Source organism: Mauremys reevesii, linkage group 4 (assembly GCF_016161935.1).
Source record: "Mauremys reevesii isolate NIE-2019 linkage group 4, ASM1616193v1, whole genome shotgun sequence".
Taxonomy (NCBI): Eukaryota; Metazoa; Chordata; order Testudines; family Geoemydidae; genus Mauremys; species Mauremys reevesii.
Genome location: NC_052626.1, coordinates 269,185 through 293,259, shown reverse-complemented (window position 1 = coordinate 293,259; position 24,075 = coordinate 269,185). Strand labels below are relative to the sequence as shown.

The following is a 24,075-nucleotide window of genomic DNA, read 5'->3' as shown; positions in this document are numbered from 1 at the left end:
AAGGATGGGAGAACTGGTGTGACAGATGCAAGGGTATTTAAATATTCACTGTCTATATAATACTTGCACTTGATCATTGACTAAAGAAAAGCACTGTTGTTTAAGATGGTAATTTAGAAACTGGTTTGATACAATAGCACTGCAAGAGTCATAATGTTGTTCCCCTACTTGGCACAGTAACATCATGGGCACCTACAATTATATTGCACATTCTAGGCTATTCTAGATCACTGATATCAGTATAGAGGAAATACACACACTGTAGGGCCTGTACTCTGTGCTAATGTCCAATAGTTCCCTACATTTTTCCCAGTGCTTTTCCAGTTTACTTCTACAGATCTTGAAAGTAATGTTTTAAACATGTCCAGCAGCAGCTCTTCCCTATAATCTAAAACTTCACCCCACTTATTTTGTCTTGGTTGTACACCTATATGATAGGGTAAACTAGGTCTGGAGGCCCCCTGCTGGAGGCCTTGTGGCCCTGCCCCACCCCACTCCAGAAAAGAGCAGAGGAGAAGTCCTCCAGGAAGCCTAGAGTGGCTACAGGGGGAGCTGCCCATCAGAGAGGCTGCCGGAGCTGCCAATCAGGGTCCAGAAGGGCCACATAAAAGGAAGCAGCAGAGGCAGAGCAGTCAGTTGCTGCCTGGAGTTTGAAGAGGGAGGACCGGGTGACTGGCTGGAAGAGCAGCAGATCCCTGAACAGCTCACTTCAAGCAGGACTGAGCCCAGGGAAGGCTGCCAAAGACCGGGTACTTGCTGGAAAATCAGCAGCCCTGTGGACAGCTGATGGCAGGCAAATCTGAGTCCAGTTAAGGCTGCAGCAGACCAGGTGCCTAGCTGGCTGGACAGGTCAGTGTGGGCAGGCTGAGCCCAGAACCTAGACAGACCAGGCGAAGGTACTGTGCTGGGTCTCACTGGGCTGGTTGAAGACTGAGTCCAGGTGGCAGCTGCTAAAAGGACACTAGCTGAGGCTACCATGGTGGGCACCTGTTGGTCTGTTAAAGAAGGCAATGCCTCTGGGGAGGAATCCTTTCTGTCATGGCTCTATACCAGGTCTGTGAGAAAGAACTAGAGACTGTATACCCTGGAGAGGGGGTAGGGGACAGTATGTGTGAGACTCAGCAGGCTCACACCCAACCAGAAAGGGGCCACCCACGAGAGGTGGATGCTACCTCGTTCAAAACTGAGGGATTGCAGCCATGTATCGGCCAGATAGGGGGTGCTCGCAAGAGGCAGATGCTGATACCATTACATCCCAATTGTGTCACCCTAAACATTCAGTCTCCTTCCTTGGATTTCAATCAATCCATCATGGAGTATCACTGCACAAAGTTAGTACTTCTACAGATGTCATTATATGGCCAGAAACACTTTCCCTGAATTAATTTCCTAAGTGCAAGTGCTGCCTTCTGACCTGGCCTCACAGACTGGGTTGCCCTGTGTTTCAGTTCGGATGAGCAGCCAATGTCAGGATGCTTATTTTAACCTTATCTGTGGCCTGCTGTGGACCAGATGGCTCGCTGGTGTAAGCTGGCATAACTCCATTGACTACAATGGATTAACACTGGCTGAGCATCTGGGCTGGAAATCTCTTTAGAAACTTGCTGTCTTGTCAGAGGTCTGCTGCTTCAGCTTCTTGCTGGGAAACACCATGAGAACCACTTCTCCTAAGGCCTGGCTCCAGTTTCCTGAATACCAGTTTCACACCTCTGTAAGGCCAAGGGCTGAAATAGGGTGACTCCTACATTATGCCCTGGTAAGTCAGATTGCCATCAGGTCCCTGGCACTCTTGTATGTCTCTGTGTAGTTTGGGTAAAATCTTGGAAATGCAGAAATCCATGGAAAAGTAATGAGGAAACAAGATTCAGACTCTTAACCTCAAGTTTTGTTTGAGGTTTGCTTTGAGCAAAGGTTTGGGGAATAACTATTTTATCTGAGCCAGTTCATCCACCCCAAGCTTAACATATCAGGGAGGGGCCCAGATCCTCAGCTGGTGCATGCTGCCAGAGTTCCTCTCTCTCCAGGGGCGCGATGGCAACTGACCCATGTGGAAGATGTGTCCTAGGGTGGTGGTTTTTATTTAAAGTTTTGTATTTTAATTGTTCCATTATGCAACAAATTGCTTCCTTAGTGAGAATTTGACAGCGTGTCTTCTTAAGAGATGCTGTTTCTTTCCACTAGAGTATTACTCACAATACAGAGCAATTGGCAGTGCTCAGTAAATGGTAGTATAACATCCTGAGAATATCGTCATTAGACATGAAGTGAAATATAGATTGAAAAAAGTGTTCTCATTAAATAATGTAATACCTTCCCAGATATCTTGAAAGTCACATTAAAATCCATTTTCTTACCTTTGGTGTTTGTTCCACCTCCATAGACATAATCTGCTCATGAAAATTACCATTCTGAGCCTTTTTTCATAATCTATTTTCATTAAACATTAATGTAATTGCAAAGGAAATAAACCAAAACAAATCTTTCACAGAAAGGTATTTTCCTTTAAAGCTTTGAGCTTGCATTTCAATGGGTTTTAAAGTCAGATGAAAATCTGTTAGCTTTTTCATGTAGCTGGCAGAGCTGAGGGGTACACAATACCACTCAGTGTACCCCTCAGCTCTGCAGGGGGTACACTGGGATAGCTGTGTGGGGTACACTGGGATAGCTCAGTGGTTTGAGCATTGGTCTTCTTAAACCCAGGATTGTGAGTTCAATCCTTGAGGGGGCTATTTAGGGATCTGGGGCAAAAATCTGTACTTGGCCCTGCTACTGAAGGCAGGGGGCTGGACTCAATGACCTTTCAAGGTCCCTTCTAGTTCTAGGAGATAGGTATATCTCCTATTATTATTACATTTACAGAAAAGCCACTAAAATGAGAGGGGAAATAATTCATTCTTGTTTTGGAGCGGGATGCTGACAAAAAGGCTAAAAGCTTGAATTACTGAAGGATTTTTTAAAAAGTTAAGTTTTGTTGGGACAGGGGAGCCATTTTAAATTAAAGGTGATTTAAAATTTGATGAGTGCCCCAAACACGAATGGAAACTGTAGTGAGACTTGCAAATAACTGAGTTGACTTTAGTTCTATTAATTTTTCATTCTTGCAGTTGAAGGTTCACTCTGTAGCCAGGAATAGATTTAGAGATACAGAACTTCTAAACCACGGGCTAATCTCATGGGAGGTGCTTCCTAATTTTGCATAATTGAGAGGTTCAGAGAACACTCAGACAAACATCAGCATTTTGGGAGCTTATCTAAATCAAACTCCAGAACACTACTCAGCACACAGTGCCAGCATGACAGCAAGGGCTGGCTAAGCAGTGGGGAAAGTATTAATCAGATAATTTATTTGAACAAAAATGGGAAAATCTGTTAAATAATGAATCTGACAAAATATCCAGTGCTGTCTAATCAGAAAAATTGCTGAAAAATAAAATAATCTTGATACAGTTGTGGCCTTCTAAAAGTACTATTTGGGCTGCAAGATTAATTCCATTGGATAACACTATTTCCTCTAAAGGCACGCCACTGCAGGAGAGAGGAACTATTCAAGGCTCTTGAGCTGCTGTCTCTTGGGGAATTTCCTCCTCCTGTTAGAAATAAATAGGGATTCTTGGGGATGAGTCATGGACCTTCACTAAAAGAGAGGAAACAAGCGGCTGTCTTGCTGGAGGGGACTGAGCCTGGCACAGAGTTTGAAAAACCACTTTCGAAGAATAATCCACACTCAAACATTTCATTTACAATCGTTTAAGCTGAACCCAAAGAAGAATGCCAAAGGTGCCTTGCCGTCTGGCATGCGCTGTTTGGCTAGGGTACAGGAGAGGCAAAGTCAGCTTCAGCTCAGCCCTACCAATGTGCCTCAGCCTTGACGGGCAGGACTGCTCAAAGGTTAAGCATGTGCTTCAGCCCCCTATTCCCAGCACTCGCCACCACCTCATCCTCCTCCACACTGTGTTAATGGGGGTTGCAACAAGACTTCTCTGATTGGCTGACAGTTCTTTACTAAGGTCCAGATCTAGCAAAGCACTTAAGGACATGCTTAACTTTAAGCACCTGAGCATTCCCACAGACTCTAGTGGGGCTGTTCATGAGTTTAAGTGCTTTGCTGAATGAGTGCCAATACTCCCCCTTACGCATATTTTTTCCAGTTCAAATGTACTTTTTTCTTCATATGTTATTTTGAGTGAGTGGCCTCTTTCGGCTTCTGCACATCAGCCCCACTGCTCCCCCGTGAGCACCGGGCCAGGATGCCCAGACCCCATTCCCATACCCCAGTACTAAATCCAAGCACCCATAGGCGCTTTTCCTAGCTTCTTCATGAGTTCTGCACTAGCAGGATGTCAGCGCCTAGGCAAGCTCACGTGTCCCCTCCATGGCACCACTGAGGGAATGCACGTATGTAGAATAACAGGCAGGGAAGTTAAACTACACCCCCCTTTTCCCCCCCGCCCACGCAGGTTGGCAGGGGGCACTGGATAAACAAGCCTGGGCTGTCACCACCCCTTCCGCTCATTTGGGGGATAAAGGCTGTCTGTCAGCACAAAGGGATGTCAAGCCAGAACCTTCTGTTAGCACTAGATTTACCGCGACAAAAGCACCCAGCACACTGCTGTTCAGCCGAGTCATGGCATCATGGCTCTAGTGCAAGGTAAAGAATAATAAATAGCGATAGCATGGGATGGACACGGCATCAATAAACCCTGTAATGAGACCATTTGCTTTCAGGAGATAAGGATTTGCTACTATTTATCACTTCTATTCTATGCTATCTAGGTTGTTATGCTGTGCTCGTTCCTGTAGTATCTGAGCGCCCTCCAGCAGTTCATTAAGCATGTGACAGATGTTAGTCATGATGTTGGTTGTTCTCTCATCCTCTCCCCAGTGGGATGAGTGCCTGCAGTAGTGTGTCTCGGTAGCTGTTTGTTTATTTTAATAAGTGTGTGTGTGTGTGTGAAGGAAATGCAGCTTGCACTTGGAGTGTAAAGTGGTGAGGTTTGTGATGGACCTACATTCCAGAGACAGTTCATTTCACTCTCGGACTGCCCCCGCAAAGTTTCTGTCTCCTGCACATATGAGCTTCATCCCATAGTGCCAAAGTTGTCAAGTACAGTTTTCATCCGAGAGCTTTAAATGGTCTTTTAGGTAACCAGGGCCCAGGCCATGAAGTGATTTGACAATAATGACTTGATTTGAAATTCTATGGGCTGATGGAATAGAGAGTGGAGGACAAATCTACTGAGCGCACAGTACCCCGTGTTGCTGAGAAGATACACTGTGGGGTACTGTACTATTTGGGATTTCCTAAGTGCTGAAGGCTTCAAAACCAGGTGTATTGCATTGCTGGAGTCGAGTTGGTTTGGCATTGGATTATTTCCAATGTCTTTACAAAGGAGATAATCATGGTTGTACCCAGAACATGTTTTCCACTTGCGAGAAGGCTTCAGAAATGTGGTGAAGGATATAGTTGTGCAGTAAGTTGAATGTGAAGGGGCAGCTCTTTACACTGTGGGCTGAGGCCCAAATGCATGCTTGTGCCACGCACATGTTGAACTCATGCAGTGTCAGGATTGCACATGGAGGTTTTGTGTTAATGCACCATTTTTAGTTTTATGAAGGCTTCCTTGCTCCCCCAAATTTCCCTTCCCATGCCAGGGCCGCCCAGAGGGGGGGGCAAAGGGGGCAATTTTCCCCGGGCCCCGGGCTCCGCAGGGGCCCCCAAGAGAACAGCTGAGGCTCCCGCCTCCGCCCCTTTCCTGGAGCCTCAGCGCATCAAGCGCTGAGTCTCCGGCCGAGCCCCTGAGCCCCACCCCGCTCCGAGCCGCGTGGGGAGGGGGCGGGGCTGGGAGCTCCAACGGGGCCTGAGCCCCGCCCCGCTCAGACCGGCGTGGGGAGAGGCGGGGCAGCTGCCTCCGCTCGGCGTGGAGCTCACAGCCCCGCCCCCTCACCACGCCGCTCTGAGCGGGACGGAGCTCAGGCCCCGCCGGAGACGCGCTCGGGTAAGGGGCTGGGGCTGGGGCTGGGGCCGGGCGGCGGGGGAAGTGGGACCGCCGCCGCCGCAGCGCAGCCCGGTCTTCAGCGGCGGGGGCCTTCCGTTCGGAGCCGCCGCGAAGTGCCCCGAAGGCCCGCGGGGACCCCCTCCGCCGAATTACTGCCGAAGACCGGGCTGCGCTTTGGCGGTGGGTCCCGCTTCGGCGGTAATTCGGCGGCGAGGGGCTCCCGCCGCGGGTCTTCGGGGCACTTCGGCGGCGGCTCCCGGAACGGAAGGGCCCCCCGCCGCCGAAGACCCCGGGCCCCCGGAATCCTCTGGGCGGCCCTGTCCCATGCACCAGAATGCAGCGCAGCTCCTAGATCTGATAAAGGAGATTACAGCCTTTTTTGGACACTGTCTAACTAAGGAACATTGGCTTTTACATCTGCTGACCTAGGTCAAGTTAGACCAGCCAAAAGCAGAAAGTCCCTGACTGAACTAATTTGATTTTTCTCCAAAGAAGGAATGATAATGAAAAGCCTTAAGTTAGCATTAGCCCCAAAATTAAGATTCATTTTCTTCCTTCACTCATTTTATGTATCCAAAGGCAAACAATGTACAAGGAACCTTTTAGACTCCAGGCACTGGAGAAAAATATTTCTACATAATTATTGTTTGCACAAACTTGTACTTTATTGCTGAGATAAATATAGCAATAGGAGTGCATCAGCTTTATAATGAGCCAGCAAACACATCAGAGTGAACATGCCCTTTTTACAACAAATAATCTTTCACCAAGCTAAGTAACTGTCTAGAAGTTAATTTGGATTTAGCTCCATTGCCCTTCCTCCCCCCAGGCATGTACTGTTCTTTCCTCCAGCTGCTCGCCACAATGTTTACCAAGCAGAATGGTACAGGAAATCATTCAGTCGTTACTCAGCAGTAAAAGATGATGTGATTCCAGTTACACACCATGAGCTCTGGGGCCCAGGAATGATGGGGCATCACTATGGGACACTCCCATGTAGGATTTGGAGGACAATGTGGTGGCTTTGCAGGTGTTATGGGGATCTCCTCTCATGCATGTGGGGGCAACACTGGAGAAAAACATAAATGTGCTTGTTTGAAAATGTAACAAGTGGACAATGGAAGCTGGCATCATGGGCTGATTGAAGGTGGGGGCCAACATCTTGATAGCAGATGGGAGGTGTAGCTAGGTTGGGGGTAGGTCATGATGGGACTTGAAAGTGAAGAGAAGCGGCTTATGTTTGATGAGATGGAGAAGAGGGAGACAGTGGAGGACTGCAAGGAGAGGGATGAGGTGGTCCAAGTGACAGGATAGGATAAGGATCTTTGCATTTGAGTTCTGAATGGTATGAGCTGAGCAAGGTCATGGCCAGAGAGAAGAAAGTTTCAGTAATGAAAGTGTGAGATGAGGTGATGAAATAAGCAGTGCTTTCTACTGTGATCGATGGAGAAAGCTTGTCCCTTCACTCATTCTCACACTCTATCCCACAGTCCTAAATGCCTTCTGCTTGGCCATAAAATAGACAATGGGCCAGTCTGTTGCATGGCAAGGACTTCTTCTAAATCCCACTCCTCCCACCAGCCAGCTCTTACAATAACCAGACATTATACCAGAGAAGCTGAGAGAATATGTCCCAAATTCTGGCAGGTAAGTACTGCCTCTCTCAGCATGCTGGGCCAGATGTAGAATTCTCTTGTGAGACCCTCAACACCAGGCAAGTGCTTTATCACTTCCCTAATCCCCTCCTTTCTCCTGCCATGGTCAGCTCAAGCTGCCTTCACCGCTGCTCACTGAACCCAGGCAGAGGACATCTCTGGCCATATTAGGATGGTGCTAGGAAACAGATGACTGAGGTCACATTTCACCTGAAATGCAAGTTCATCCTGGCTCTCGGTAGCCAAGCTGTGTATTACCTGAGGGTGATCTGTCAGGAACTATGGTCAGCGCAGGACTTCCTCCGTGGGGGCCAGTACAGGATCTGCTGGTGCCATGGCCAAAGCCCAGCTGGGCTCCAATTTTCCCCACTGCTGTGGCCGCTGATTCTCCCGTCAGCACTGGCAAACATTGCAGAGAAGCTGTACTCTGGAAATGCAGTGGAGGTGCCTACTCACCCTTGCATAAGAAATACACAGGTGGTGAGAGTGATGCCCTTGCCCATTACTGCTCTGAATTGCAATCTGTTCAGAATCCAGCCTCCCTAGGTTGGCATAGTGACATCCCCCATCCTGGGAAACCAGGCGTTAATTCCACAGGGATTGGATCAAGCATGGAGCCTGAAACAGTATGTGCATTTCTGCAGAACTTGATTGATTGGGCTGGGTTTGATGCAACTTAGGAAGGCTGCAGGGAGATGACAGCACCCCCATTAACTCACTACAAATCCCAAACCCAACATTTCAAGTCCCTAGGAAGCCTGGACTTTGATCCTTTACTCCCCTGTTTCCCAAGAGCAGCTTTGAGTTAACAGTGTTGAGGTCAGTGTGGATAAAGCATATAGCAATTACTCATAAAGACTAGGTTTAGTATGTTTGGTTACTGTATATGAAGCAAAGCTAAAGGCGTATTAACATGAAAAATGCCCAATAAAATTACCAACTTACTGATGCTTTCAAGACTCATAATTGTAGCTCTGGAAAATGTCTGCAGTGAGTAGATGAAATAACCCTGTTATTCACACATCAGGGTTTGTGTGCCACTGAATAAAAACAGTGCTTTCCATAGCTGTGGTTAGAATTATTGTAGAAAAGAAACAAAAGGATGATTTATTCTTTAATGTACTTTCCTTACCATTATAGTTTGCTAAACATATGGCTTTTTATCACACTGATTTCACAATGCAATATATGAAACAAAATCCCCAATGTTTAATAGTTTTGTAGGGATGCCATTTAAAGTTATTAATTAGATCTGAACCAGCAGTTACCCTATGCAAATGTCCATGGAAGAAAAGGCTATCTTGATTGCACAGTATTTTGTTTGCATGGAAAGCAGCTGAGGGCTCAATAATAACAATTACAGTAATGTTTCACTGCTATACTAATTTGTTTCTCTTTATTGTTCTGTACCGTCTAATACACATTCCTTCACTGAAAGGGAGATGGATAGGAAAGCACAGAGACCCTCCCCTGTGAGCCATTGTTTGTATTGTACCACTTCTCCTGCATGAAATTCAGCTTTGGCCCTTAGAGCCGTAGATTCACAGAGTTTAAGGCTAATAAGGATCATTAGATCATCTAGTCTGATCACCTGTATAATGCAGGACAGAGAATTTCACCCTTTTACTTTCAGTGTTGAGGGCAGTTACTTGGATTTGACTACAGGTTGTCTTCTGGAAAGACATACCATTTTGATCTGAAGACATCAAGAGATGGAGAATCCATCACTTTCCTTGGTAGTTTGTTCTAATTATTAATCACTATCACTGTTAAACTGGAAATAAGGCTTTTTTTTAACATAAAGACATAAGAACGGCAATACTGGGTCAGACCAATGGTTCATGTAGCCCAGTATTCTGTCTTCTGACAATGGCCGATGCCAGGTACTTCAGTGGGAATGAACACAACAGGCAATCATCAAGTGATCCATCCCCTGTCATCTCATCCCAGCGTCTATCAATCAAAGGCTAAGGACACTCAGAGCATGGGGTCACATCCCTGATCATCTTGGCTAATAGCCATTGATGGACCTAGCATCCATGAACTTATTTAGCTCTTTTTTGAACCTTGTTATACTGTTGCCTTTCACAAGCTCCCCTGGCAATGAGGTCCACAGTTTTACTGTGCATTGTGTGAAGAAATGCTTCCTTTTTTAAAAAACCTCCTGCCTATTAATTTCATTGGGTAAAACAAGGATCGGGGTCACATGAGGGAGTAAATAACACTTCCTTATTCACTTTCTCTAAACCATTCATGATTTTATAGAACTCTATCATATCCCCCTTAGTAGTTTTCTCTTGTCTAAGCTGAACAGGTCCCAGTCTCTTTAATCTTTTTTCACATGGAAGCTGTTCCATATCCTTAATTTTTGTTGCCCTTCTCTGTACTTTTTCACTTCTAATACTTTTTGAGACTGGTCAACCAGAACTGCACACCATATTCATGATGTGTTCTTACCATGGATTTATATAGTAGCATTATGATGTTTTTTTTGTCTTAATATCACAGAATCAGAGAATATCAGGGTTGGAAGGGACCTCAGGAGGTCATCTAGTCCAACTCTCTGCTCAAAGCAGGACCAATCCCCAACTAAATCATCCCAGCCAGGGCTTTGTCAAGCCGGGCCTTAAACACCTCTAAGGAAGGAGATTCCACCACCTCCCTAGGGAACCCATTCCAGTGCTTCACCACCCTCCTAGTGAAAAAGTTTTTCCTAATATCCAACCTAAACCTCCCCCACTGTAACTTCAGACCATTACTCCTTGTTCTGTCATCTTCTACCACTGAGAACAATCTAGATCCATCCTCTTTGGAACCCCCTTTCAGGTAGTTGAAAGCAACTATCAACCCCCCCTCATTCTTCTCTTCTGCAGACTAAACAATCCCAGTTCCCTCAGCCTCTCCTCATAAGTCATGTGCTCCAGCCCCCTAATCATTTTTGTTGCCCTCTGCTGGACTCTCTCCAATTTGTCCACATCCTTCTTTTAGTGTGGGGCCCAAAACTGGACACAGTACTCCAGATGAGGCCTTACCAATGTTGAATAGAGAGGAATGATCACATCCCTCGATCTGCTGGCAACGCCTTACTTGTACCTTATACAGCCCAAAATATCCATCCCTTTCCTAATGGTTCCTAATGTTCTGTTAGCTTTGACTGCTGTTGCACATTTTAATTTGAATTTGTCTAGCCTGTAGTGGACAAACCTCTAACAGAGCCTGTACGAAACACATGTAGATACAGAGAAATAGCAGCTTGTCCTCTGGGACACCTGCTCCTATAACAGACCCCCTAACCTCCAGCTGAGTTACTAAAGTCCTCAGCTCATGTTTTATAGACTTCAAGCTACAAAGAATTCACCATTTACACTGGTTTAAACCTGCAGGTGACCCTTGCCCCATGTGTCAGAGGAAGGCAAAAAAAACCTGCCACTCTGACCTGGGGAAAAATTCCTTCCCAACCCCAAATATGGCTGTGTGATAAATGAAGGTGGAGGGAGGGTAGCTCCCTTTTATGGACACCCAGCCAGGTAGCTACAAAATCCCTCTTAGTAGCGGTTCTTTACTAGCTTTACCTGCAAAGGATTAAAAAGTCTCATTACTATGCATAGGTAAAAGAAAGTGAGTGGGCACCTGGCCAAAAGAGCCAATGGGAAGGCTAGAACTTTTTAAAACTGAGAACTTCCCCTTGGTCTGTCTGTTGTTGCTCTCCCAGGGAGAGGGGGACAGAGCAACTATGCTGTAAAAAGCTTGGACCAGGTATGAAAAATCATCAGATCATACCTAGAAACTACTTATTTGAAACCCCAGAAATGTAAGTAGATTAGGAAATGTCTAGGAAGACACGATTAGGTTTGTCCCTTTTTATTGCTTTATGGCTTGCGGATTCCTCTGTGCTAACCCCAGTGCTTTTGTTTAGCTTGTAACCTTTAAGCTGGACCTCAAGAAAACTATTCTTGGTGCTTTATCCTTGTAATTGTTCTTTTAAAATCTAGCAGTAGCTGAGTTCCCAGATGTGTATTCTTTTTTTTTTAAATAAAATTTACCTTTTTTAAGAACAGAATTGGATTTTTGTGTCTTAAGAGGTTTGTGCACATGTTTAATTAGCTGGTGGCAACAGCTGTTTTCTCTCCCCCCCCTTCTCAGCTCTTCCCCAGAGGAGCTGTGAAAAGGCTTGAGGGTACCACACAGGAAGGAATTCCCAAGTGTACCTTCCTGGGTTCTCAAAGGGGTTCTGCACTTGGGTAGTGGCAGCATTTACCAAACCAAGGTCAGAGAAAAGCTGTAGCCTAGGGAGTTTTAATACTGGCCACTTCAGGCTTGTAAGTTTTTAGAGTCCTTGGGGGAGGGGGGGAGAGACACCTTCTGCACTCAAAGTGCCTCAGAGGAAGGCAAAAAAAACCCTCCTAGTCTGACCCAGGGGAAAATTTCATCCCAACCCCAAATATGGCTGTTAGTTGGACCCTGAGCATTTTGGCAAGACGCCAGGAAAGAATTCTCTGTAGAAATTCAGAGCACTCCTCATCTAACATTCCATCATCAGCTATTGGGGATATTTGCTACTAGCAGTTGCAGATCAGCTAGATGCATTTTAGGCAGTCTCATCATACCATCTTCTCCATAAACTTATCAAGCTTAGTCTTGGGACAAATTAGGTTTTTTGCCCCCTCTGCTCCCCTGGGAAGACTGATCCAGAACTTCACTCCTCCAATGGTTAGAAACCTTCATCTAATTTCAAGCCTAAACTTTTTGATGGCCAGTTTATATCCATTTGTTCTTATGTCCACATTGGTGCTTAACGTAACTCCTCTCCCTCTCTGCTTTTTCTCCCCTTGATCTATTTATGGCAAACAATCCTGTCTTCTCTCAGCCTTCTGTTGGTGAGGCTAAACAAGCCAAGTTCTTTGTCTTCTCTCATAAGGTAGGTTTTCCATTCCTCAGATCATCCTAGTTGGCCTTCTCTTGTGACTTCCATCCTTGCATTGGCAGGTTGCTGCTGGATCTCACTGCCGAGAAGTGTTGGTCCTTGGGATACAACCTAAATTTTTCCATGCACCAATTTCCTCCCCATAGTGTTAGTTATTCTGATTGAGCAAAACAATTCCTACCTCTAACTGGGGTTTAGACACTTCAGACTTTGGGTCCATCCCTAATTCTCACCAGGGAATCTCTGGTGTAGCTCATGGGAGCTCTTTGGTCTTGTTCAGCAAACACTGTTTGACAATGATTCTGTTTCCAGAGCTATACTTTCTGAATGAGACATTTGGGTACATTTGGTTTCCTTTATTCTTTTTTGAAACCACTGTGATCCATAATATCTAAGGTAAAAGGTTTCTTAGAGATTTTTGCACGACTCTTTCACACATGGATTGCTATAGTTTAATTCAGGTTTCTTTAATGTGTCAACTCAAGGTATATCATTAGCAGGTACCCATTTGAACAATCTTACTGCTGTCAGATTGCCTTTTCTATCAAGGACGATCACAGAAAAGATCATTCAAAAAGCAATGAAGCAATGCTCTCAGAGGGCATCTTTGATGGAGCATTTCTCAATTTGTGGAGATAAGATTGCCTTTCCCGGCAGCAGAATATAAGGTGATTGACACTCATGGCCTCTGGACCGCTAAAGGAACCGTATCTCATGGTCAGTGAATGCAAATGTAAGGATAACTATTAAATGAACTCTAAAAATCCATTTCTTAGCTGCTTATCTGGCATGAGTTCTCATTCATTTAAATGAGTGAATATTTATTTTCAGGTTTCAGAGTAGCAGCCGTGTTAGTCTGTATCCGCAAAAAGAACAGGAGTACTTGTGGCACCTTAGAGACTGACAAATGTATTTCAGCATTCGGATACATGAAGAAGTGAGCTGTAGCACATGAAAGCTTATGCTGAAATACATTTGTTAGTCTCTAAGGTGCCATGAGTACTCCTGTTCTGTTTGTTTTTCAGGATTCCTTTGCTTATTCCTGGCTGGCTAGTGCTGTATGGATTCAAATGCTAATTTAAATAATGCAAGTGTTTTAAAATGTTCAAAATTTGAAAAGGAGTTTCCCATTAATGTTGCACTGTATTTGTCTATGATCCCTTCTCTGAACTCCTTACCCACTAAACTAACTTTGCAACATGGCACACAGATAACATGGCCCAAGTCCTGTCCCAGTGACCCTGCTCAGCACAGAGGAACCACAGTGGATCAAAGGAGGGACAAGTGCCAGCCCCAGATCGAGAGCTTTATGGCTGCTACTTCAGTCTAAAAATTGGACTTACTAGTGTGGTTTTTGGCCTCCCTCTGCCCTGCTACACTTGAGGGAGCAGCTGTGGCAGATCCCCAATTCCCACTCAATGCAATTATATCAAACACCCATGCAGAGCTGTGCTTCATGGCTGACTCCTATTCAATTTGTGATTCCCCTAAAACCCCTGGATGGTTTTCAACAGTACTACTGCCTTGCCAACTATGCCCCAGTTTGTAGCTGTGTATTTGATTTTTCCTTCCCAAGTGTTGTACTTTGCACTTGTCTTTACTGAATTTCATCTTGTTGATTTTTGGACTAATTCTCCATTTGTCAAGGCCATTTTGAATCGTAATCCTGTCCTACACAGTGGCTGCAGCTCCTCCCAGCTGGGTGTCATCCTCTCCACTCCATTATCCAAGTGATTAAATATTGAATCATACAAGACCCAGGAGTGATCCCATATGACCCCACTAGATACACCCTCCCAGTCTGACAGTGAACCATTGATAACTACTCATAGAATCATAGAATATCAGGGTTGGAAGGGACCTCAGGAGGTCATCTAGTCCAACCCCCTGCTCAAAGCAGGACCAATCCCCAACTAAATCATCCCAGCCAGGGCTTTGTCAAGCCTGACCTTAAAAACCTCTAAGGAAGGAGATTCCACCACCTCCCTAGGGAACCCATGCCACTGCTTCACCATCCTCCTAGTGAAAAGGTTTTTCCTAATATCCAACCTAAACCTCCCCCACTGCAACTTCAGACCATTACTCCTTGTTCTGTCATCAAGTACCACTGAGAACAGTCTAGATCCATCCTCTTTGGAACCCCCTTTCAGGTAGTTGAAAGCAGCTATCAAATGCCCCCTCATTCTTCTCTCCTGCAGACTAAACAATCCCAGTTCCCTCATCCTCTCCTCATAAGTCATGTGCTCCAGTCCCCTAATCATGTTTTTGCCCTCTGCGGGACTCTTTCCAATTTGTCCACATCCTTCTTGTAGTGTGGGGACCAAAACCGGACACAGCACTCCAGATGAGGCCTCACCAATGTCGAATAGAGGGGAATAATCACATCCCTCGATCTGCTGGCAATGCCCCTACTTGTACAGCCCCAAATGCCGTTAGCCTTCTTGGCAACAAGGGCACACTGTTGACTCATATCCAGCTTCTCGTCCACTCTAACCCCTAGATCCTTTTCTGCAGAACTGCTTCCTAGCCATTCGGTCCCTAGTCTGTAACAATGAATGGGATTTTTCCATCCTAAGTGCAGGACTCTGCACTTGTCCTTGTTGAACCTCATCAGGTTTCTTTTGGCTCAGTCCTTTAATTTGTCTAGATTCTTCTGTATCCTATCCCTACCCTCCAGCATATCTACCACTCCAAGTTAAATGTCATCTGCAAACTTGCTGAGAGTTCAGTCCACGCCATCCTCCAGATAATTTAATGAAGATATTGAACAAAACCGGCCCCAGGACCAACCCTTGGGGCACTCCACTTGAAACCGGCTGCCGACGAGACACACAGCCGTTGATCACTACCCATTGAGCCTGACGATCTAGCCTGCTTTCTATCCACCTTATAGTCCAATCATCCAGCCCATACTTCTTTAAATTGCTGGCAAGAATACTGTGAGAGACCATATCAAAAGCTTTGCTAAAGTCAAGGAATAACACATCCACTGCTTTCCCCTCATCCACAGACCCAGTTATCTCCTCATAGAAGGCAATTAGGTTAGTCAGACATACTCTTTAAGTATGGTCTTCCAACCAGTTTTGCACGCACTTTATAGTAATTTCACTTAGACTCCATTTCCCGTCGACTCTGTCAGACACCTTATTAAAATCAAGACATATCACATCTATCTCTTCACTCACCCCCATCCACTAGGCCAGTAACCCTGTCAAAGAAGGAAATTAGATTGGTTTGGCATAATTTGTTGTTGACAAATTCATGCTGGCTGTTACTTATAACCCTATTATCCTCTAGGTGTTCCTCGACTGGTTGTTTGTTAATTTGTTCCAGTATCTTTTCAGGTATTTAAATCAGACAAAATAGTCTATATGTCCCTGGATCCTCTTTGTTCTTCCTTTGTAAGATAGGTCTATATTTGCCCTTCTTCAGTCATCTGGGACTCACCCACCCTCCATGAGGTCTCAAAGATAATTTAAAATGGTTGTGAGATTGCTTCAGCTAGTGCTAAAGAAGCATTCAAGTAAGATAAGGTCACTGCAGAGAAGATGACTGATTCAAATAATTCATTTTTCACTGCAGAAGATGTGAGAGAGATTCCCACACACAAGCCATATTTTTAGGTGACAAAACAGATGAACTGCTCCAGACTGAGGTGTCATTAGAGGAGGTTTTGGAACAAATTGATAAATTAAACAGTAGTAAGTAACTAGGACCAGATGTTATTCACCCAAGAGTTCTGAAGGAATTCAAATATGAAATGGCAGGAAGACTAGCTGTGGTATATAGCCTGTCGCTTAAATCAGCCTCTGTACCAGATGACTGGAGGATAGCTAATATAACACCGATATTTTTTATTTATTTATTTATTTTTTAATAGTCTTCAGCGGTGATCATAGTAATTAGAAGCCAGTCAGCCTAACGTCAATACCAAGCAAAGTGGTTGAAACTGTAGCAAAGAACAGAGTTAGCTGATACATAGATTAACATGATATGTTGTGGGAAGAGCCAACTCAGCTTTTGTAAAGGGAAATCATGCATCACCAATTTTTAGAATTTTTTGAAGAAGTCCGCCAGCATGCAGACAAGGGGATCCACTGGACATAGTGTACTTCCATTTTCAGAAAGCCTTTGACAAGATCCCTCACCAAAGGCTCTTAAGGAAAGTAAGTTGTCATGGGATGAGAGGGGAGGTCCTCTCATGGATTAGTAATAGGTTAAAAGATAGGAAACAAAGGATAACAATAAATGGTCAGTTTTAGGCAGGTAAATAGCATGGTCCCCCAAAGGTCTGTACTGATATGGAAAAGGGGGTAAATGGTGAGGTGGCAAAATTTGCAGACAATACAAAATTATTCAAGGTTGTTCAATGCAAAGCTGACAGCAAAGACTTACACAGGGATCTCACTAAACTGGATGCTTGGACAACAACATGTCTGATGAAATTCAGTGCTGATGAGTGTGAAGTAAAGCATGTTGGAAAAAAGAATCATAGATTTGTAGTTGAGATTATGGGTTCTAAATTAGCTGTTACCATTCACGAAAGAGACCTTGGAGCCTTAGTGGATAGTTCTCTAAAAACTTCAGCGCAATGCACAGCAGCAATTAAAGTTAACAGAATGTTGTGAACTATTAGGAAAGGGATAGATAATAAAATAGAAAATAACATAATGCCACTATATAAATCCATGGTACAGCTACACTTGAATAATGCATACAGTTCTGGTCACCCCAGGAAAAAAAGAGATGTTAGAATTGGAAAAGGTACAGAGAAGGGTAACAAAAATGATTAGGGATTTGGAACAGCTTCCTTACAAGGAGAGACTAGAAAGACTGGGACTGTTCAGCTTAGAAAAGAGATGTCTAAGGAAAATATGATAGAGGTCTATAAAATCATGACTGGTGTGGAGACAGTGAATAAGGAAGTGTTATTTACCCTCATCACAAAAGACCAGAATTAGGAGTTTCCCAATGAAATTAATAGGCAGCAGATTTAAAAGAAACAAAAGGAAGTATTTCTTCACACAACGCACAATCATAGATTAGGGTTGGAAGAGACCTCAGGAGGTCATCTAGTCCAACCCCTTGCTCAAACCCAGGGGACTCATGAGCAGGAGATGTAAGAAGACTAAAAGTAGAATTGAGTTCAAAAGAAAATTAGATAAGTTCATGGAGGATAGGTCTATCAATGGCTACTAGCTAAAATGGTCTGGGATGAAATCCCATGATCCAAGTGTCCTTAAATCTCAAATTGCCAGAAGCTGGGATTGAACAAAATAGGATGGATCACTCAAAATTATGCCGTTCTCTTAATTCCCTCTGAAGCATCTATCACTGACCACTTTCAAAGACAGGATACCATCCTAGATGATCCATTGGTCTGAACCCGTATGGCCATTCTTACATTATGTTCCTTAAGTGGTCTTGGATAAATTTCATCAGGCCCTGCCAACTATTTCTAACTTAACTAAATATTGTGTAACCTGTTGTTTTTCCTATTTTGACTTGCATTCCTTCTGTCTGGTTGTTAATATTAATTGTGTTGAGTATCTGGTCACCATCAAGCTTTTTAGTGAAGACTGAAGCAAAATAATCATTGAGCACCCGAGTCGTCTTGATGTCGTTATTTATTAGCACTCCTTCCTTCATTGTTATCTTGCACCTAATATATTTAAAGAACCTTTTTTGATTGCTTTTTATGTCCCTTGCTAGGTACAACTTATTTTGTCCCTTAGCTTTTCTGATTTTGTCTCTACATAGTCATGCTATTCTTTTGTACTTTTCCTGAGCAATTTATCCACTTTTCTACTTCTTGTAGGACTCCTTTTTGATTTTCAGATCATTAAAGAGCTCCTGATGGAGCCATATTGGCCTCTTACTATTATTCCTATCGCTCCTTTGTGTCGGGATAGTTTGCAGTTGTGCTTTTAATATTGTCTCTTTGAAAAAACATTTGCTCTCCTTTTTTTTCCCCTTAGATTTTCTTCCCATGTGAGCTTACCTACCGGTTCCCTGAGTCTGTTAAAATCAGCTTTTTTTAAGTCTATTGTTCTTACTCCGCTGCCCTTATTTTTTCCCTTGCCTTAGCTTTCATGATTCTATCATTTCGTGAGGATCCTCTTCACTCATTGTCTCCTACCTTCAGATTTACAACCAGTTCCTCCCTGTTGGTCAGATTCAAGTATAAAATGGCTGTCCCCCTGGTTACTTCCTTCACTTTCTGGAATAAAAAGCTTCCCCAATACAGTCCAGGAATCTATATGAAATGTTGTGTTTTGCTGTATTACTTTTCCAACAGATGTCTTGAGTATTTAATGTCCCTCATTACTGTCTGGTCTTGTGTTTTGGATATTTTTGTTCTAGAAACACCACCACCTCCTCCTCCTCCTCCTCCTCTTGATTTGGTGGTCTATAGCAGACCTCTACCACATCATCACTCCTATCCAGGGGCGGCTTCAGGCCCCAGCACGCCAAGCGCGTGCTTGGGGCGGCATGCCACGGGGGGTGCTCTGCCGGTCTCCGGGAGGCAGAGCTGGTCCCACGGCTCTGGTGGACGGGTCCTGCAGGAGGTCCACCAGAGCCTCCTGCCACCCTCCTGGAGACCAGCAGAGCACCCCCCGTGGCATGCCGCCCTGCTTGGGGCGGCGAAATGTCTAGAGCCACCCCTGCTCCTATCCCTTTTTATCTTTACCCAGTGTCCTTTAACCCTATCTGCCTCTCACCTTCTTCTGGACCTCAGAACAAGTGTATATGTTCTTGATATATTAAGCAACACCTCCTCCATTTTTATCCCTGCCTGTCCTTTCTGAACAAGCAATCCCCCTCCATACCAATATTTTAGTCACGAGATTTATCCCAAAAAGCTTCAATGATGTCAATTAAATCATAATTATGTACTAATACTTCCAGTTCTTCCTGTTTATTCCTCACACTCCCTTCATTTGTCTATACACATCTAAGATGTTGAGCAGATTGCCCCATTGATTTCCCTCTTGTTGCTCCTGTGACCCTATTATATTTTTTTCATGTCCCCCCCCGCCCCCAACAACTAGTCCTCTGTTAACATCACCTTTTTATGCTTACATGTGGGCTTTTTTCACCTCCCCCCTTTAAACCTAGTATAAAGTCCTCCTCACTAGGTTGGTGAGTTGGTGTGCAAAGATGTTTTTTCCCTTCTTGGTCAGGTGGACCCCACCTCTTCCCAGCAGTCCTTCCATGAACAGCATCCCATAGTCAAGGGAGCCAAAGCCCTCCTGTTGCACCATCTGTGGAGCTGTGCATTCATCTGCAGGATATGTGTGTCCCTGCCTGGACTCTTTCCCTCATCCTAGAGGATGGATAACACCACTTGTACCCCTCACACCAGAGCCCCGCTCAGGGTCATCCCTGGCAGTATCATTAATGCCCCTGTGGATGAGCAGCATAGAGTATTGGTCCAAAGGTGAGATAGGCCCCAACAACCTTGCCATAGCATCTCAGATGCAGGCTTCAGGCAGGTAGCACAGCTCTCCAGACACCACGTCAGGTCTGCAGATGATGCCTCTGTCCCCCCAAACCACCATCTCCTCTGGAGTGTGGTGGTCATGAACCTCCTACCCTTTGGGGCAGGTGGATGCTGCTCTGCAGCCATTGGGGTCTGCTCCTCACCACCTGCTGCCAGTACAGCATCCTAGTTCTGACCACAATGCACAGGGACCTGTATGGATGACAGACAGCCCTGTCTTCACCATTATTACCTTCTGCCAGTCACACAGAGTAGCTGGATCACTGAGGAACTTAGGCCCATTCAAACATCTATAGCTACGCAAAAGGAGCCAGTCAAAAAAATTAAAGAAAGTGGTAGGAAAATATGGCATATACTTGAAGTGTGGATTCTGCTTTACTGGGCCAGATGAGTTGCCTCAGTGTGTTTATACTATAACCATTATTTTATACTTTTATTTACACTACAGTATTTGATTATTTTCTAATTCGTAAAGAGTAGGACTGAGTCTTTACTTACACAGCACATATATTCAGATTTTACAGTAAAAATATTGAAAACACAATATAATGTTCAAGGTTGGACAACTATTGTTTTAAAATCAACAAATAAAACAAGTTTTTTTTAATTTGTTAATGTTGTTTAATTTTATACATTGTACTGTACATTTACACATTGTGTTGTCCCTGTTTACCTATCTCATAGAACTGGAAGGGACCCTGAAAGGTCATTGAGTCCAGCCCCCTGCCTTCACTAGCAGGACCAAGTACTGATTTTGCCTCAGAGCCCTAAGTGGTCCCCTCAAGGTTTTGGCTCACAACCCTGGGCTTAGCAGGCCAAGGCTCAAACCACTGAGATATCCCTCCCCCCATTTTGCTCTCAATGTTTTTTTTTTAAGTGTAGTTTTACTAAAACTATTTGGTTTCAAAGATCTTGAAACGTTTATTTGAGTGCATATTACTAGGGATTTCGCTCATTAAAATGAAAAGGAAACATGGGCATGGTTTATTTACAGTGTTATAGTTTCTACATAAGTAACCATTAAAATTGATCATTTTCCTCTAGAAGTGTAAATAGTGGCCCACTGTGCCTAGTGCAGCTGGACTGTTAGGCCTCAGGAAAACAAGTGTGGGAGCCCCTGGATTAACACCAGGCTCATGTGCAGCAGGAGACAGCACATAATCTGCTGCTTATGGATAATTGATTTTATATGCTGAGACTATGTGTGATTTAAGTGACTTGAGTCCTGTAGGGGTATAAAAAGCTCTCTGACATCTAGTAATGTAACAAAAATATGCAAATATGCATTCAATATTCATTTATAATTGCAGCTCTGTGTAACAATGCATGCCAGTTTAAAGATGGGAGCGCTTCGGTTTCCCTGCACAGCCAGAGATCTTTCATTTTCACAAATTCTTGTACTGTTTTGTGAATTAGATGTTAAGCCTTAGAACAAGGGTAGGCAACCTATGGCATGGGTGCCGAAGGCAGCACGCAAGCTGATTTTCAGTGGCATTCAGACTGCCCGGGTCCTGTCCACCAGTCCGGGGAGCTCTGCATTTTAATTAAATTTTAAATGAAGCTTCTTAAACATTTTAAAAACCTTATTTACTTTACATACAACAATAGTTTCGTTCTATATTATAGAGTTATAGAAAGAGACCTTCTAAAACATTAAAATGTATGACTGGCACGCGAAACCTTAAATTAGAGTAAATAAATGAAGACTCGGCACAGCATTTCTGAAAAGTTGCAGCCCCTGTCTTAGAACTTCGCCCAAAACCATGCTGCTCAGAGCTCAGGTTACATCTTGGGAAATGGATGATAGCTTAAACCTCTCACATTCACCGCCATTGGGTGACAGGGCTCTGTCAGGGCTAGAGTCCTTGCTTTTTCAATTCAACTTGCTCTAGGGGGCCCTATATCTCATCACATCTTTTTTCTCCTGCTGATGATAGCTCATCTCAGTTGATTGGCCTCTTACAGCTGGCATGGCTACTTCCACCTTTTTGTGTTCTCTGTATGTATAAATATCTTCTTTCTGTGTGTTCCATTCTATGCACCTGAAGAAGTGGGCTGTAGCCCATGAAAGCTTATGCTCAAATAAATTTGTTAGTCTCTAAGGTGCCACAAGTACTCCTGTTCTTTTTGCAGATACAGACTAACACGGCTGCTACTCTGAAATCTACCATTTTGTAGCCCAATCACCCAGTTTTGAGACATCCTTTTGTAGCTCTTTGCAGTCTGCCTGGGACTTAACTATATTGAGTAGTTTCATATTATCTTCAAATTTTGCCACCTCACTGTTTACTCCTTTTTCCAGATCATTTATGAATATGTTGAATAGGACTAGTCCCAGTACAGACCCCTGGGGAATACCACTATTCACCTCTCTCCATTCTGAAAACTGACCATTTATACCTACCCTTTGTTTCCTATCTTTTAGCCAATTACCAGTCCATGAGAGGACCTTCCCTCTTATCCCATGACAGATTACTTTGCTTAAGAGCCTCTGGTGAGGGAATTTGTCTAAGGCTTTCTGAAAATCCCCCTTGTCCACAGGCTTGTTGACCCCCTCAAAGCATTCCAGCAGATTGGTAAAGTATGATTTCCCTTTACAAAAAACATGTTGACTCTTCCCCAACAAATTATGTTCATCTATTTGTCTGACCATTTTGTTCTTTACTATACTTTCAACTGTTCTTTACTATAGTTTGCCCTGTACTGAAGTGAGGCTTACTGGACTGCAATTGACGGGGTCACCTCACCTCTGGAGCCCTTTTTAAAAATTGGCGGCACATTAGCCATCCTCCAGTCATTTGGTACAGAAGATGATTTAAATGATAGGTTACAGACTAGAGTTAGTAGTCCTGCAATTTCACATTTGAGTTTCTTCAGAACTCTTGGGTGAACACCATCTGGTCCTGGTGATTATTACTGTTTAGTTTATCAGTTTGTTCCAAACCATCCTCTAATGAAACCTCAGTCTGGGACAGTGCCTCAGATTTGTCACCTAAAAAGAACAGCTCGGGTTTGGGAATCTCCTTCACATCCTCAGCCATGAAAAGTGATGCAAATAATTCATTTAGTTTCTCCACAATGGCTTTAATGTCCTTGAGTGCTCCTTTGGCATGTAGATTGTCCAGTGGTCCCACTGCTGGTTTAGCAGGCTTCCTGCTTCTGATGTACTTAAAAAAATGATATTACTTTTTGAGTCTTTGGCTAACTGTTCTTCGCATTCTTCTTTGGCCTTAGTAATTATATTTTTTTTCACTTCATTTGCCAGAATTTATGCTCCTTTAAATTTTCCTCACTAGAATTTAACTTCCACTTTTTAAAGGATGCCTTTTTGCCTCTTACTGCTTCTTTTACTTTGTTGTTTAGCTATGGTGGCATTTTTTTGGTTCTCTTACTATTTTTTTTTTTAAATTTGAGATATACATTTAAGTTGAGCCTCTTTTATGGTGTCTTTAAAAAGTTTCCATGCAGCTTGCAAGGATTTCACTTTTGGCGCTGTACTTTTTAATTTCTCTTTCGCTAACTTCCTCATTTTTGTGTAGTTCCCATTTCTGAAATTAATTGCTACAGTGTTGGGTCCCTGTGGTGTTTTTCCCACCACAGGGATATTAAATTTAATTATATTATGGTCACTATTACCAAGCAGTCCAGCTGTATTCACCTCTTGGACCAGACCCTGTGCTTCACTGAGGACTAAATCAAGAATTGCCTCTCCCCTGGTGGGTTCCAGGACTAGCTGCTGCAAGAATCAGTCATATAAGGTGTCAAGAAACTTTATTTTTGCACCCAGTCCTGAGATAACCTATACCCATTGAATATGGGAATAGTTGAAATCCCCCATTATTATTGAGTTTTTTATTTTAATAGCCTTTCTATCCTCCCTGAGCATTTCACAGTGACTAGCACCATCCTGGTCAGGTGGTTAGTAATATATCCCTACTGCTTTATTCTTATTATTAGAGCATGGAATTACTATCAATAGAGATTCTATGGTACAGT

The 24,075-nt window shown here is 43.8% G+C and overlaps 1 long non-coding RNA gene across 1 annotated transcript in view; it reads left to right on the top strand.

Moving 5' to 3' along the window:
* The first annotated feature begins 660 nt into the window (after window positions 1-660).
* Window positions 661-24,075, top strand: part of LOC120404999 — a 29,565-nt gene continuing 6,150 nt past the window's right edge. The window contains exon 1 of the long non-coding RNA XR_005598308.1: window positions 661-849. This is a non-coding gene — a long non-coding RNA (uncharacterized LOC120404999). The remainder of the gene's footprint in view (window positions 850-24,075) is intronic.